General features: G+C 35.6%; 1 protein-coding gene across 1 annotated transcript in view; it reads right to left on the bottom strand.

Moving 5' to 3' along the window:
* Positions 1 to 15159, bottom strand: part of DNAJC15 (DnaJ heat shock protein family (Hsp40) member C15) — an 87017-nt gene that overhangs the window by 7195 nt on the left and 64663 nt on the right. The gene's annotated exons all lie outside the window — the stretch shown is intronic.

Genomic DNA, 15159 nt, shown 5'->3' with positions numbered 1-15159 from the left:
TTGAAAAACACTCAAACATTTCACTGGTCAGACATTGCCATTCAAATATTTGATCAGAGAATTTTCTGAAATTAAGTGGATGGTTAGGTAAATAAAATAATGGTCTCACTCCAAAACTTTTTTTCTATAAAGGGAAGAATATTCAACTATGAAGGAGGGTATCTTTCTGAAGGAGGTAAAGCAATCCAAAGGACCTCTCAGTCACATCAAACCTTACATTTACACACACACACACACACACACACACGCACACAAAATGTTAGAAAATGCAACTATGTACTCTCCAGTTCTAAAAATCGTATTTATTAAAACAGGTGAATGAATAAATGATGATAATAAAAATAACATTAAAGGAATGCTCCCTGTTCTCTGAAATGATACTAATTAGAATACTTATGGAGTAGTCTTAGATTCACTGTGCCCTAAAATAAAATTATATCAGTTCTTTTTTTAGAATTCTTTGCAATGAATTCTAACACAAACAGCAAGAGGGAAGGAAATTGAGCTGAATTTCAAATTCAGAATCATTATAAATCACAAACAGAATCTGACATACAAAAATATTAGCCCCAAACAGTCACATTAAAGCTATTTAAGCATTATATGCCTTCTAACTTCCAGTCCTGAACATTTTCACTGCTTAACACTTGAGCTAACAATCATACTACGGTTCACCAGTCTCTTTGTGTTTGTTTTTATTGTTTTATTCTTCCCTTGAGTACAAACCATCTATGGCTTTTGAAAATCTCCTAAGACCTCAGTAGCTTACAACAAACCAAAACACATCTAGGTAGCATTGGTGTGTAAATTGTCCAGACCATACCCAAACCTTCTATTAATATCATACCACCCATTTTATATAGGAAGAAACAAGCAGGGAAACAGATCAACTAACATGGTGTTGTAGTAGAAAGGGCAATGCCGGAGAAGCTATATTTAGCTTTTTGCCCTTGAGGATACTACTGACGTTTCCATATCAAGATCTGAATTGCTATGAACACTTATGGAATATATCATGGTGTGTCCTTGAATATACAGTAAGAATTACAAATGAAGCTGATGAAAGTTTCCATATGGACTTGGTCATGAAATAAATTGATTTCATGATTACCTTTGAAAATCATCTTGGAATTAGGTAATGTCAATCTTGGTAAGATGTCTGAATGTTTAGAGTTATCAAGGTAATGCCAGGTATTTTGTATGTCCTCAACAAATATTAAAATATTATTTGAACTCAAATATAACCTGTAATTGATTGATATGCACTCTGGATATTTAAATTATAGGCCATAATATACTTATTTAGCAGACAGAAAAAAAAACAAAAGCACTTAAGTTAAAAGCTGCATTAAACATTACATTTATTGATGGCAAAGTTAGAGAAAAAGAACTGACAATTTATTTAGAATACTGTTGAATTACCACTCACCCTCTTTAAGTTAGAGGAACACTGGACTTTCGATTTATATGCATGGTAGAAACTTTGGTCCGGCTCTCATTCTACCCTCATTCTGTCTACCTAAAACTTGGAAAGCTACAACTACTGTATCCTCTTCAAGTAGTGTTTGATTCAAATTAGGATCTATCAGTGAGGGACAATCTTGTGAGATTTGGAAGGCCCAAGTGATAGAAAGGCTTTCTTGCTGGCCCTCTTGGTTATTGTTGCTAGCCAGTGAGATTGTGGTATAGTAGTGGCAGCAATTGTGCTTCTTGTACAGTTCCAGCGACAGTCTATGTTGTAGTAACTTCCCTGACAGAGCAGCTCTATCATTATTTGGGGAGCCATTTTTGTAGGCCAAGTCTAGAATTTACTCCTTTAGACCTTCCGACAATCTGTAACCACTAATTCATTGTATTCAATGCTCTCCTGTTTAGAACATCCAGTTCCTGGCACTGAATCTTGACTGATATAACAAATGTAGGATACGTATCCTATGTTTAATGGACACAATCTACTTTTGGATCTTTCAATCCTAATCAAATTTCTTGGAAGAGTAATCTGAATTCCATTTAGTTAGAACACTCACCCTTACACTTGATCTCTATACCATCTCCATCGCATTAAACACTTCACTAAACACTGCCAGAGCTCTTTTGCCTTTGGCTACCATAAAACTATTGTTTTAGATCAACCATCCCACTGACACCAACTAGAAAAGCTGAATAAAATACAAACACATTAGTATGAAAGCACTGGAGTTCTACCAAGTCAGTCAGATCTTGAGGACCAAGATCCTAGAGATAAGGAAAATGCACTGTGATGAGCCCAACATTCTGCATTATTTATATCCTTCACAGAAATTAGATACAAAATAGTACATACTATACAATTCTACTTATATGAAATGTTAGAATAGACATATCTAGGGATGCCTGGGTGGCTCAGTCAGTCTTGATTTCAGCTCAGGTCATGATCTCAGGGTTGTGAGATCGAGCCCCACATTGGCCTCTGTACTAGGAGTGGAGCCTGCTTAAGATTCTGTCTCTCCCTCTCCCTCTGGGCCTCCTTCCCCCTCAAAGAGAGAGAGAGAGAGAGGGAAAAGACGTATCTAATCTAATCCATAGTGGCAGAAAGAAGAATGGTGACTGCCCAAGTTGGGGTTAGGGACTGGCAATGGCAAGGGGCACCAAGGAACTTTTTTTTTTTTTTTTTAAGATTTTATTTATTTATTCGACAGAGATAGAGACAGCCAGCGAGAGAGGGAACACAAGCAGGGGGAGTGGGAGAGGAAGAAGCAGGCTCATAGCGGAAGAGCCTGATGTGGGGCTCGATCCCACAACGCTGGGATCACGCCCTGAGCTGAAGGCAGACGCTTAACCGCTGTGCCACCCAGGCACCCCACCAAGGAACTTTTTGAGTTTTAAAATGTTCTGTCTTGTGTTAGCAGTTACATGGGTGTATACGTTTGTCAAAATTCATCAAATAGAACACTTAAATAGATGCATTTTATTGAGTGTGAATTATTATCTCAATATAGTTAAGTTAAAAAACATGATGAATAAACAATCTAAGTGACATACATAAAACACTCCACCCTCAAGTATAGAATATGCCTTCTTTTAAACTGCATAAGGAACATTTACTGAAGTTGACCACGTGGTACGTTATAAAGCAAGTCTCAACAAACTTCAAAGAGTCAAATCACAACAAGCAGTACAACTTGTAAGTGCGTTCCATGGACTAGTGCTGGTTCACAGGTGTTAATGGACCACAACTAGATAGGTTCAGATATTGAGAATAAGTGTTTAGAAAACATAGCCATTTGATATAGTAGTGTGAACTTGTAGAATCTAATAATTAAAAAAAACCTGGGGCTTTGCTCTTATATATCTTTTTATTTCAATTTTCTAATACATTCATTTTTATTATATTTTTTTAAAAGTTGCTAGTCCAACAGTGATTGGGAAAAAGAAATAAGTCCTCTATCACAGACAGTTTGAGAAGTACTATACAAAGCATGCTAATTGACTTTAGTGGAATTAAGCTGGAAATCAATAACAAACACACCTAGGGGATCCTAATGTTTGGAAATTGATCACTACATTTGTAAATAACCCATGCATCGAGGAAAATATCATTAACAGAAATTAGCATTCAGGGGCGCCTGGGTGGCACAGCGGTTAAGCGTCTGCCTTCGGCTCAGGGCGTGATCCCTGCGTTATGGGATCGAGCCCCACATCAGGCTCCTCCGCTATGAGCCTGCTTCTTCCTCTCCCACTCCCCCTGCTTGTGTTCCCTCTCTCGCTGGCTGTCCCTATCTCTGTCGAATAAATAAATCTTAAAAAAAAAAAAAAGAAATTAGCATTCAAGAGAATTAACAGAATCAAAGGTTAGTTCTTTGAAAAAACTGATCAAACTCATACTAAAGCACTTGAAATTTAAATGAAATAAATTCCAGGAAAAATGAAAGGTATCAAAACTGATACAAGAAGAAATGGAAAACCAAAAGCATCCTATCTATTCAAGAAACTGAATCTATAATTAAAATCTTCCCACAAATAAAAAGCCTGGTAAGGATGGTTTTATCAGTGACTTTTTCCAAAAACTAGAAGAAAAAAAAAATCACATTTTAACTCTTTTTATGAGGCTAGCATATCTTTGATAGCAAACCCTGATGGAAGTATCACAAGGTGAACATAAATGCAAAAACCAACAAAATATTAGCTTATCCAATCAGGCTAAATATCATGACCAAGAATCCAAGACTGGCTTTAACACTAGAATATTAATCAATGTATTTCATCAACTTAACAGAATAAAGAATAAATATCCTATAATCATCTAAATAGATGTAGAAAACTCAATGCACATTCATAACAAAAACTTTTAGTAACTAGGAATGGAAGGGAACTTCTTTTATGTAACAGAAGTTATCAAAAAATACAGCAAACATACTTAGTAGTAAAATGTTGAGAACTTTGGCTCTGAGATCAGCAACAAGAAAAGGATACCTACTATCATAATTTCTATTTAACACTATATTCAAGGGTCTGGCCATTTTAATAAATGCTCCCCTCCATTCTCAATTAAAAAAAAAAAAAAGAAAAAAAGGATTAGAAAGAAAATGTCATTCTTCACAAATGACATGTCTGAGTACGTAGAAAATCCAAAAGGATCTAAAGACAAAATTATAGAATTAAATGAATTTAACAAGTTGCTGGATGGATACACAATAGCAATATATACAAACTCAATTGTTATGTCCTGGAAAAAAAATAACTATACAATATAAACTTTTGAAACAACATAATTTATAGTAGCATTCAAAAAATTGATACCTAGGGATAAATTTAACAAATTAAGTATATGACTACAACCCAGAACACTGGAAAGCCTTACTGAAACAAATTAAAGATCACACAGATAAAGAGAATGATATGTCTTGTTCCTGGACTGGAAAATTCAATATTGTAAAGATGTCAATTCTCCTGAACTAGATTTACAGATTCATGGCAATCCCAATCATAACCCCAGAAGGTCTGTGTGTGAATGTGTATTTGTGCACTTGCACATGTTCACATGCAAATCGATGTGATAATTCCTAATTTATATTAAAGTGCAAAGGGCCAAACATAGTAAAAAAATCTTAATAAAAATTTGAAGTATTTACACTACCAACAATAGAGATTTGTTATGAAGCTACACAAATTAAAACAGTGTGGCACTGGCATAAACACAAAGAAATTAACCACCAGAACAAGAGAAAATACAGAAAGGTCTCCAAAACTATCTAGTTTCTTGATTTATAACAAGGTAATACTATAGATCACCAGGAGAAAAAAATGCTCTTTTCAGTAGATAATGCTGGATCACTTGGATATCTATATTTAAAAAATTGAAACTTTACCCTTATCTCACATGACACATGAAAATTGATTCCAGTTTATTACAAATATAATTGTGTAAGATAATAAAGGTTTTAGAAATTATCTTCATGACCTTGAGACAGGCAAAATTTTCCTAGACAAAACAAAACGCTGTAAGTATAAAGGAAAAATTGGATAAACTGGACTATAATAAAATTAAGAATTTCTGTACAATGAATGGACACCATTAAGAGGCACAAGCAAGCCACAGAGAGAAGATACCTACAACACAAAGACTCATATCTAGAATACCAGAATATATGATGTTCTCAAAAGTCAATAAGAAAAGGAAACAACAGAAAAAAAATGAATGAATACAGGATATTCATACCATGAAATACTATATGGCAATAAAAATGAGGGAATCATTACTACAGCATTCACTGCTACATAAATAAATCTCACAGAGATAATAAATGAAAGACAAACACAGAAGACTGCATGCTATAATTCTACTTACATGAAGTTCAAAAAACAGGCCAAGCTGATCTATGGCAATAAAAGCCGGGACAGGGATCACTTTTGTGGAGTGGGGAATCATAGGAAACATACCTGAGGAGAAGTTTTGTATGCTTTTCTTAATCTGGGTAATAGGTACATAAATGGGTTCACTTTGTGACAATTCATTGAATTGTACACTTATGATCTGTGTACTTTCATGAATGTATATTTCAACTTTTAAAAGTTTATTGAAAAATTTACTGTGATATGTTGACCTTCTGCAGTTCAATGACACTATAAATTCATATCGTTCAAAAATCACCAGGGCTCAGCAAACCTATGATCAAGACCATGATGATGAGGACAGTGACAATGCATTATTCTACTTTTCTACTTTCTTCAAGCTCATAATCTCATCCCAGGTCCCCTTCCTTCTGGAGAAGATTGAAATCATGACTGATTTGTCATTTAAATATGTCTATTTATCCATTAGATAATAAATACCTTGAAGAGCAATCTTGCATTACATATCTCTGTATTATCAACACAGCTCTAAGTATACAGATGGGGCTTCAGATACCCTTTGTGAAGGAGTAGGAAAAGTGATGAGTCACTATTCCATTATTTTCTTACATCAGGTACCAGCTTCATAGAAGTAAAACCACTCCAAAGACACATAAAACAGGTAAACAAGAGTGTTATAAGAAGGTGCTTTAAAAAATAAATAAATGTCTGCAAAACATCTGAGTAAGAAATCCTAACTAGCACAAGAGAAAATAAGCAAATATTCTATAATTAACAAGTGTTTCAAAGTTAGGTAGAATTATTAATAATTACATATAACTAATAATATCAGTTATAATTTGATAATAATTATACCTAATTAACTATAATAATTGTTACTAATGTGAGTTTAGTAATTAGCACACCAATCTGAGGAATAAGAATATAAAAGTTGCCTTATATCCTTGGGTCTTTCATAGACAGATCTTTTCATGGATTTTTATATATTCTTTAACTTTCATTAAAACTTATGAATGTCTACATCCCAAATCTGTAATACAGAAGTAAAAAGTATTATCATCTGCTGATATGAAGGGTTCTTAAAGGCCAAACACATTTCTTAAAAGAAAGATGTTAAAATCATGTGGAGGCACATGGATTGACTTCTGGCATGAAGAGTTCCACTGAGCTGCTCCCCACTAGAACTGGTGAAAACTATGTAAAAAAGCTCCAACGACTTAAAGCTTCTGAAAATGGGTTTAAAAGCAAAAGTGAAAAAGAAATAACTATTCAAGAAAATCTATGAAAAATTCAGTAAGAAAGGCAGGAAACTGTGGTATTTGAACCAAAACAGCTTCCTCCTTCTCTCCTCCCAGCTCAGCCAGGCAGACTTCTGCTGGACTGCTGCAGTCAAAAACACAGGGCTCCCTCTCTCCCCAGCTCCTGGACAAAGGGCTTTCTTTCTGGGTGGAGTAGGATCTCTGTATTTCTTCCTGGCCCTTGTTGCCTGATGTTGAGGCTAAGTCCTAAGCAAGTGATACAGAAGTTCTACCTTAATTGTGGCTCTCAGAATACTGGGCCTCAAGAACTCTTTTCCCGGTCCATAAGGCAAGGTAGTTCCATGCAGGAGAGGCAAGCCAAGAAGACTACTGCTCCTTGCATTGCATGCTTAGCTCCTACAGTGGGGGTTTCACTTGGAGAGAAGACTGCCATAGTTTCCAACCTCAGCTCCAGAGCCCTGGCAGAGATTTTGCCTGTGAAGTAAACAGGCCATAAAACAGAGAGCCCCTAATTTCCTTCCAAAGGGACTGACTTCATTTGCAACACAGCATGGAGGGTGCTCTCAAGGACAGTACAGGGACAGCAGAGTCCCTGTAGAGTCCCAGCAGAGAAAAACACTTGGAAGGAGATTCATGAATCTAGTAAACATACAGCTTAGACTGTAGGCCAGTTTACAGGACAGAACTAGGAAACAAACAGCAAAGACGAGCCCTCCTGGGGTCAGAACAAATGTCAAACACTGACCCCAAAAACTGTTCCATCAAAGGAGCAACTATTTGACTGTATTAGTTTGTAGAGAAATTTGTATCTCAGGGCATTGTTGAGAACAACTGAGTAACTGGTCAGGAATTAGGGGAGTTTATAGTTGGGTGTGATCAATAAAAGAGAGGAAGAGTGCTCTACCAGTACCACTGTCATCCCATGGTAACTGATGGCATATCCAAAGCTATGCCTCCTTGAAAAGCTGAACACTGGGGGATGGGGGTGTCAACTTCACTTAAATAATACAGACAGTTACTAAACAAATAAAAATAATAAGCCTTCCCTGGGGTGGACAAATATCTGGAGCTACTACAGCATATAATCTAAAATGTTCAGTTTCAAAAAAAAATACTGCAAGGCATGCAAAGAAACAGGAAAGTATGCCAGTATGACCCATTCATACATAATGAAAAAAGCAGCAACAGAAACTACCTGTGAAAGTGATCAGATGTTGCATTTATGGGAAAAGATTCCAAAGTAGTCATTATACATCTACAGAACAAAATTTAAAAACCACTAGCGATGCTCAAGAGTAGATCTGAACTGGCATAAGAAAGAATTAGTGAACCTGAAGATAGAGCAACTGTGATTATGCAAGCCAAAGATCTAAAAGAAAAAATAAGAAAAAAAGAACAGAGCCTCAGAGAAATGTGGGACATCATTAAACTCACAAATATACATGTAATGGGCGTACCAGAAGAAGAGGAGAGAAAGAAAATGAAAAAAACCTTTGAAGAAATAACAGTTTAAAACTTCCAAAGTTTATTGAAAAACAAAAACCTACACAACTAACGAGCTCAACACACTCCAAGTAGGATAAATAAAAAGAGATCTAAAAACAGATAAATCATAGTAAAAATGCAAAAAGTCAAAGACAAGGAGAAAATCTAGAAAGTAGTGTTAAATTAATTAAATAATGGAGGCCATTGGACTGAAGTGGCTTTAATGCATTAGTAGCCTATATAACCAAATCAAAACCTAAGGCTGTAAATCCCTTAACATTAAGAAATTGAAACCTGAGGACAACTAATCACAAAGAGTCAACTAGGCTTTTCCAAATAAAGCAAATGCTTAAGCTGTAGCCAATTAAATAATTTCTTTGTTTTGCTTCTGCCTCTTCTCTATAAAATATTTCCCTCAGCTTCTGTCAGTGGGGTGTTCTTAACCAATATCAGTTTGGCAATACCCAATTCAAATAGATTTTTAGCTCAAATAAACTCTAAAAAAATTTTTTTTAAAGATTTTATTTATTTATTTGAGACAGAGAGAGGGCATAAGAGGGGGTGTAAAGACAGAGGGGGAGGGAGAAACAGACTCCCCACAGAGCAGGGAGTCTGATGTGGGGCTTGATCCCAGGACCCTGGGATCATGACCTGAGCTGAACGCAGATGTTTAACTGATTAAGTCACCCAGGCACCCCAAACTCTTAAAATTTTTAATATGCCTTGGTTTATCTTTTAAAAGAGAGAAAACAACGTAGCAAGAGAAAAACAATGTGTCACTTATAAAAAGACTCTCCAATAAGATTAATAGCTGATGTAGCAGAAATAGTGGAGGCCAGAAGGCAGTGGGATAACTTAATCAAAATCCTCAAAGAAAAACAGTAGACCAAGAATCCTAATTTCAGCAAAGTCTTCCTACAGAAATGAGGGCAATACAAACACTATCCCAGATAAACAAAACTGAAAGAATTTGTTGTTAGCAGACCCACTTTAGAAGAAATACTAAAGGAAGTTCTTTAGGCTAAAAGCAAATGACCAAAGATTGGTACTCTGAATTCGTATACACGAAGAGCACTGATAAAGATAACTGCAAATATAAAAGATAATATAAACACATATTTTTCTTTCTTCTCTTAATTGATTAGAAAGGCAACTGAATAAAATAGCATGTACTGAATGTATTGTTCGACCTATAACATTTAGATATATATGCATAATATATTTGCTAATAATAGTACAAAGGAGGTGTGTGGGAACAAAGCTGTAATGGCCTAAGGAAATAACAGCAGATGGTAAAGTAATAATTCTAACAATGTACTGTTGGGTTTATAACATTAGTAGATATAAAATGTATAACAATTCCACAAAAAGGGTGAAATGGGAACAGAGCTATATCTAGTATAAATATGAAGCTGAGTCTGATAAATGAAGATATATTAAACACTAGAGCAATCAGTTTTTTAAAAGAGATTTTTATTTATTTATGAGAGAGAGAGAAGGAGAGAGCGCGCGCACAAGAGAGAGCACAAGTGTGGGGGGGAGGAGCAGGGGGGAGAAGCAGACTCCCTACTGAGCAGGGAGCCCAATGCGGGGCTCAATCCCAGGACCCTGGGATCACAACCTGAGCCAAATGCAGACGCTTACCCTACTGAGCCACCCAGGCACCCCAATCACTTTTAAAAAAAACCTCAAGAACCATGAAAAACTAATTAATTAAATTAAAAATCCACACAGAAAACATTCAATCAATGTAAAAGAAAGTAGTAAAGGGGGATTAATACAGGAGTAAAAAAGATGTGAGACAGAAAACAGAAAGTAAATCAGATGTAAATACAACTATGTTAATAATAACAATATATGTGAATGGATTAAATAATCCAGTCAATCAAAATGTTATCAAATTTGATTTAAAAAACATGACCCAACTACATGTTGTCTGTCAGACACACACTTCAGATTCAAAGACACAAACAGATTGAAAATAAAAGGATGCAAAAAGATATAGCATGAAAAAACCAACCACAGAAAAACTAGAGTGCATAAACTCAAAACAGCCTTTAAAACAAAAAGCGTAAACGAGATTTTAAAAGGAACATCTAATAATGATAAAAAGGACCAATTCATTAAGAAGATGTGGCAATTATAAACATATATGCATCTAACAACAGAGCACCAAAACATGAAACAGAAATTAAAAGATACAAAGAGAGAAAAAAGACAACTCAACAACGAAAATTAATGCCCCACTTTCAATAATGGATAGAACAACTAGACAGAAGATCAACAAGAAACAGAAGAACTGCACAACACATAAACCAACTAGATGTAACAGACGTCTATAGAACACTTCACCAAACAAAGACAGAACATACATTCTTCTCAAATGGAACATTCTCCAGGACAGACAATGTGCTAGGCTATTAAACAAACTTCAATAAATTAAAATGACAGAAATAATGTGTTTTCCAAATACAATGGTATAAAATTAGAAATAAAAACAAGGACAAATTTAAGAAATAAAATGTAAGAATTAAACAACATACTCTTGAACAATCAACAAGTCAAAAAAGAAATCAAAAGGAAAATCAGAAAGTACTGTAAGATAAATGAAAATGAAGACACAACATATTAAAACTTATGGAGTACAACTAAACCAGTGCATGTTATAGCTGTAAACGCCCATGTTAAAAAAGAGAGGTCTTAAATCAATGACCTAACCTTCAACCTTAATACACTAAAAAGAATAAACCTAAAGGAAGTAAAAGGAAGGAAATAGTAAAAATTAAAACAGAAATTAATGAAAGAGAGAATAGAAAAAAAAATAGAGACATCAACGAACCCAAAAGCTGGTTCTTTGAAAAGAATCCTTTAACTTGTTGATCAGCAATACAAACCTTTAGCTTGTTTGGCCAAGAAAAAGAGGACACAGTCAAATTACTAGAATTAGAAACCAATGTGAAATAAAAAAGACTATGGGGCGCCTGGGTGGCTCAGTCGTTAAGCATCTGCCTTTGGCTCAGGGCGTGATCCTGGCATTCTGGGATCGAGCCCCACATCAGGCTCCTCCGCTGGAAGCCTGCTTCTTCCTCTTCCACTCCCCCTGCTTGTGTTCCCTCTCTCGCTGGCTGTCTCTCTCTCTAATAAATAAATAAAATCTTAAAAAAAAAAAAGAAATAAAAAAGACTATGAAAGAATACTATGAACAACTGCATTTCAACAAATTAGATGTTGATTTAGATAAAATTTAGATAAAATGGACACATTCCTTGGAAGACACAAAATACTGAAACTTAAGAAGGAATAGATAGTTGAAGAGATCTATTACAACTTTAGAGACTCATCAGTAATTTAAAAACCATGCAAAAAGCACAGGCCAGGTCTAGATGGTTTACAGAACAGGAGGAAACACTTCCTAACTCATTCTATAAGGTCCACATTATCTTGACACTAAAACCAAAGACATCACAACAAAACTACAAACTAGTATTTCTTATGACTATGGATTCAAAAAACTCAACAAAATACAAGCAAACTGAGTCTAGCAACATATAAAAAAAATTATACACCAGACCAACTGAAATTTATCACAGGGATATGAGGTTGGTTTAACAACTGAAAATCAATTAATGTAATCCATTATAGCTACAAAGTAAAAAACAAAAATAGAAGGGAACTTCCTAACCTGATAAAAGGCATCTATTAAAAAACCCCACAGTTATATCATACTAATGGGGTAAGGATTGGATGCTTTTCCCTAATATCAGAAAACAAGACAAGGATGTCTGTTCTCACAACTTTTCAGTATTGTGCTAGAGACTCTACTCAGGGCAACTAGGTAAGAAAAAGAAATAAAGGCATACAAATGGGAAAGCAAGAAGTAAAACTACCTCTATTCACAGATGACATGATCTTATCCTGAACCCACTAAAAAAGCACTGGGACTAATAAACAAGTTCAGCAAGGTTGCAGGTGATAAGACTAATTTATAAAAATCAATGGTATTCCTATACATTTGCAATGAATAATACAAAAATGAAATTAAGAAAATAATTCTTTTCACACTAGCATCAAAGAGAATAATGCACTTAGGAATAAACTTATGAAATGCAAAACTTATACACTTAGAACTATAAAAGTAATGTTGAAAGAAATTAAATTATCTAAATAAATGGAAAAACATCTAATGTCCCTGGATCAACAGGCTTAACATTGTTAAGATGCAATACTCCCTACACTGACTTATAGATTCAACACAATCTCTATCAAAATTCCAGCTAACTTCTTTGTAAAAATTGACAACCTGATTCTAAAATTCATATGGAACTGCAGGGAACCCAGAATAGCTGAAACAATCCTATGAAAGAAGAATAAAGTAAGAGGACACCTACTCACAAAATTAAAACTTATCACAAAGCAAAAGTCATCAAAGACAGTGCGGTACTGGTACAAGGACAAACAGGAAGATCAATGAGATAGAACTGAGAATTAGGAGAAGGGAGAAGGGGATGGGATAGGGGAGGGAGGCTTTGGCTAAAGGATATGGAGTTTCTTTTTGAGGTGATGAAAATAGTCTAATTGTGGTGATGGCTGCACATATCTGTAAACATATCAGAAATTACAGAATTGTCTACTTTAAAGGATGAATTCCATGGTACATGAATTATATGTCAATATAGCTGTTTAAAAAAAATGATCATGCAGAGACAGGAGAATTTGAAGAATACTTTGAGTCTCGATTCAGTGTAGCAGATGATTAGAGAATCACAGAAGCACAGAGTTGGAAGAGTCTTAAAGGGTTCTACCTAATTACCCAATAAATGAACACCTCCTTAGACATCCCTAACAAATTGTCCTCCAGCAGTTCTCAATCTCAAGTTACCTTCACTGCTCTGCCTGAATATCACTTCTTCCACTGCTGTAGCTGCAGTGCCTAGCTAGAACAGGGCCTAGCTCCCAGAAGGTACTCCATAATTACTAGTTGACTGATAACTTGTGAAGGGGAACTAAGATAACTCTAAGAACAGTCTTCCACATAGAGGTCCAATATTCAAACTGCTCATGGTTTCTTCTCAGTAAACATACTTCTGCCCTCATAAAGGCACAGAAGAGGGACTTCACATGTATGTGCAACATTTTAAATATGAGATGTTGCACAGAAGCCCTCTGAGTTTCTCATTATAGCAAGGTTTCTTGTTTTTTTTATTGCTTTGGCCAAAACCCTAAGTCATTCTTCCTCACTTTTTTCTTACCCCCAACCCATCAACTTTGTTGGCTTCACTTTCAAAATATATCCTCAAGCAGACCATTCTTTACCTCTTTCATCACAAAAACCCTAGCCTAAAACAATGTCATTCTTTCTTGGGTTACAATACTCTCTACAAACTTCCTTGCTTCCACTCTTGATTCCCTATTTTCTCCATACCTGCCAAAGTAGTCTAATTACTGTAAATCAAGTAACATCATTCCTATCACACTAAAAAATAAAAGCCAAAATTCTTAGTATAGCTTGCAAGCTACTCCATCATTTGGCCCTGGATGTCCTATCCAATCATACTTCCTATCATTCTTCCCTTTGCTCATTAAACTCTGGCCAATCTCCTTACAATTCCAAAAACATATAGTATGCTCTTTTTTCAAGACTCTGTATTTGATGTTCTTTCTGCCTGAAATACTCTTTCTTCAGATTTTTGTATAACTTACTCCCTCAGGTCTCTGCTCAAATATTATCTCCTCACAGAGAATTTCTAAGATGGTATATATAATACTGCAGTTACAGGGGGCAGGTGCCTCTCTCCAACTGTCAATCTCATTCCCCTACTTTATTTTTCTTAAAAACACTTTTCATCATGGGACCTTTTCGATATTAGCCTTTTCGGCATAACAAACTACCCCAAAACTCAGTGGCTAAAAACAATGATTTTTTATTCTCTCTATTGTATGGATTAAGCTGGGTTAATGGGTTCTGAGTTGGGTCAGATCCTCTAGGGCTGGAGGGTCCACAATGGCCCCACTGGGACCTTGGCTGGGACAGCTAGGCTGCTCTCTCTCTTAGTCTTTCATCCTTCAGGGGGTGAGCCTGGTTTTCTTCATATGGTGGTCTCCATGTTCTAAGAGGGTAACAGCTGAAGCTGCAATACTTCTTGAGCTCAGAATTTAAACTTGTGCTTCTACTATATCCTACTGGTCAAATCAAGTCACAAGGCTAGCCTAAAGGGTAAGGAAACAGCATCTCTCGATGTGAAGTACTATGAAGAATTTGCAGAAAATTTTAACCTACCAAATTACCTATCTACTGTCTCTCCCAGTGGAATATAAGATCTGTGAAGGCAAGACTGGCTCCCTTGTTCAGTGTCTAGTATACTGTGTGCTTGCATTAGATACTCAATAAATGTGTGTTGAATGAATGAATGACCATTCATATGACATTGCTTCCAGCTCTTCACCATCCTGTTTGCTTTCCTCTGAATACTACTTAGTTTGTCAGTATCCTTCAAAATTTGAGATCTAGAAAGGGATACAAAATTTTACACAAGGTCCAACTGCTTAGGCTCAGTAAAGCTGGAAAATAAGTATCAGGTGAATG

The sequence above is a fragment of the Ursus arctos genome, unplaced genomic scaffold (assembly GCF_023065955.2).
Source record: "Ursus arctos isolate Adak ecotype North America unplaced genomic scaffold, UrsArc2.0 scaffold_10, whole genome shotgun sequence".
Taxonomy (NCBI): Eukaryota; Metazoa; Chordata; class Mammalia; order Carnivora; family Ursidae; genus Ursus; species Ursus arctos.
This window is presented reverse-complemented; position numbering and strand designations above follow the sequence as displayed.